Source organism: Silene latifolia, chromosome Y (genome assembly GCF_048544455.1).
Source record: "Silene latifolia isolate original U9 population chromosome Y, ASM4854445v1, whole genome shotgun sequence".
Taxonomy (NCBI): Eukaryota; Viridiplantae; Streptophyta; class Magnoliopsida; order Caryophyllales; family Caryophyllaceae; genus Silene; species Silene latifolia.
The window spans coordinates 231,704,358-231,707,609 of NC_133538.1; positions in this window are offsets into that span (position 1 = coordinate 231,704,358).

Here is a 3,252-nt window from a genome sequence, read left to right on the forward strand (position 1 = left end):
TGAGACATGAGACATGAGACTTGTTCCTTGTTCCTTGGGAACCTAAAAGATACCTCCAACAAGAATGCGCACACCCAAATAACAGTAGTGACTAGTGAGGCGCATAAAACTTAATTGACCAAGAACATCAAAATAAAAATGCCGAAGCTGGATGAGCTTTTTCATTCCCTTGGGGAGATAGCTTGTCTCATCCAATAAGTTTCAGTGTATGGTTTCAGGCAACCAGTTAATCAGTGTAAATGACAAATCAAGGTAGCAAAGCTGTGTCACATTCCCTACACCCAAATAGAGAATGACTCCGGCGACGATACCTTACTCCGCATCAACCACCTCCAACGACTCCGATGACAGCCGACCACGGCAGATGACACCTCACACCCAAATTTCATCTCTCTCGTTCCACACTAAATCGCAAAAGTCGACCTACAAAACGTAGAGAAGAACAAGGTAAATCGTCGGTGTCGCCGCCGGTGGAGAGATCTTATTTTATTCGATGATCAAAAATCATGGTATTTATTTGATGATCTTCTAGAGAAAACACACATCGAAACAACACCAGGTCGAGGATTTGGCATAAAGGAGAAGAGTTTATCAGAGTTAGTTCATTTTGCACCAACATTCTCCGGCACCGACGTCCTAACCATCGCCACGTCATTGATCTTCGACGGTAATTCATCAATGTCGGAAACGAGATCAATCCGTCGAAATTCGATTCCGATCGACGGTTGAGATTGAATCCATAATCTCCATTAACGGCGAATAAACGACGAGACGAGAGCGCTGCGGAGAAACAGGAGAAATTGACGGCGGAAGGAAGACGGAGAGAGGAATTAAGAATTGGTTGAAGAGCCATATTCGCTGAAGTTATCCCCATACGTTTGACACTATGTGCAAATTAGCCCCATAACTTTTGACAGTTGCAAATTTACCCCATATGTTATACAAGATGTGCAATTAAGCCCATTTTTAGAAATCCGGCCATTTACTCCCCGGAAAATCTTGACATGGCATCAGAAAGATGATTAGAACTATGACTAAGACTGGATTTATATAATTAAAAAAAAAAAAAAAACATGATTTTAATATTATACAACAATCAGGCAGCAGCCACGTTTTTGATGATTACGGTATCGAGATAGTTGAATCGGGATGAACATACCTGGATTTTTTATGATTACTGCATCGTTATTTACTTTCAATTATTCAATAGAACTTGAAACTAAGTTTTAATTTTCCCCAAATTTCATTAGTAGTACTTGACTACAAATTTCAATAACAAAAGCTTGAATTCAAAACCATAAACCCGTCAAAACCCTCTCTTCTTCCTCCTCCTCTTCATGCCACTACCTTTCTAAACTCATCAAACAACTGCGCAATATTATCAAAAATCTGACTTTACTCAAAATCAAAATTCAATCAAAATGGCCAAATTCAGGAAGCTTAATCGCCATACGGGTCATCGAATGTCTGTGCTCAGGTTCATTTCATGACATATGAGAATGAGGCTTTTAGACTAAGAAAAAAGAATGGATGTAAAGAATGGAGTAAATGGATGGATTTGAGGGAGGAGCTTAAATGTGAGAGGAAGATAGATAAGAAGTGACGAGGTGAGCAGGAAGTCAGCATTAGTGTCAAACATATGGCCTGAATGTCTTTTTTTTTTTTTTTTAATTATATAAATTCAGTCTTAGTCATAGTCCTAGTCATCATTCCGATGCCATGTCAATATTTTCCGGTGAGTAAATGGCCCGAATTTCTAAAAGTGGGCTTAATTACACATCTTGTATAACATATGGGGTGAATTTGCACCTGTCGAAAGTTATGAGGCTAATTTGCACATAGTTTCAAACGTATGGGGCTTATTTACCACTTCCCCGGATTTTTTTGGGATGTAAATCGATGATGAAGAGAACCATGTGCTTGGGAGAACGACTTGTTTATTTTGATGCATATTGTGTTTTATATTTTAATTAAATCTCAGCTGTATCCCCTCAAAAAAAGAAATCTCAGCAGTTGGTTTTCCTAGATTTAATGATTGAGATTTTAAAGTACAAACCCACCATAAGAATCAAACTCACGAGATCCCGCCTATATATATATATATATATATATATATATATATATATATATATATATATATATATATATATAGGAATGGAATTATGTGAGTATACACTATCTTTTTCAGGATTGAGGATTTCGTTACAATATCAGAGGTTCTTCAATACAATATCACAGATTATTCGATAAAATATCACAAAAAAAAAAACACATGTGCAAAAATAAATTATAATTTTTTTTTTGGCAAAGGTCAGATTTTTCGTGATATTGTATTGAAGAACCTGTGATACTGTATTCACTAATCCTCACTCCTCAAATATTTAGGAGTTCTCACCGAATCCCGACTCTCTCTCTCTCTCTCTCTCTCTCTCTCTCTCTCTCTCTCTCTCTCTCTCTCTCTCTCTCTATATATATATATATATATATATATATATATATATATATATATATATATGATCCTATGAGAACTCCCTTTCCATGAGAACGTCATGTTCAGAACCTCCGTACCAAAGGTTCATAACTTTTATATCAAAAGTTTAGAACGTTTATACCAAAAGAACGCTAAAAACGGCCAGCTAGATCTATTTCCATCATAACCATTGCTACCATTTAAACAGATTATTTTATTCAAAATCCCCACGTTGTTTTATTCCAAGTCGCGGGACGTATCGAAATAATGTCGATGGGTGTATATCATCTAAAATCAAAATCGATAGGTACAATCATGTGGGTAATAGGACTAGCATTATTCTATAACAATGCATATTTTCTAACAGACAACTATTTTGCAAATGTGTAGAAGAAGGGGACGGAGGGAGAAAAGTTATCATCAAAGTTCCACTGCGTTGAATATTTTTCTTTTTCACTATTTATAACTACTTAAAAGTGGGAAATATAAAAGACGCAATGCATATGTAATGGGGAAGAATGCTAAAAACAGTCCTCTCCGAATAAAAAAGCGAAGAATAGCTATAATGTTCTTCGTACTATTTTATTGACTTTTCCTGTTACACAAATTTTAACTTAAGACAACACTATCCGTCTTAAACTTAAGACGGGTTAAGTATGATGCCACTTGTGTATATAAGACAAATACATTGATTTTCTCTATGCATTTTTATATACACTATTGATATATACTTAACCCGTCTTAAACTTGAGACGGATAGTGCCGTCTTAAGGGGACTTACT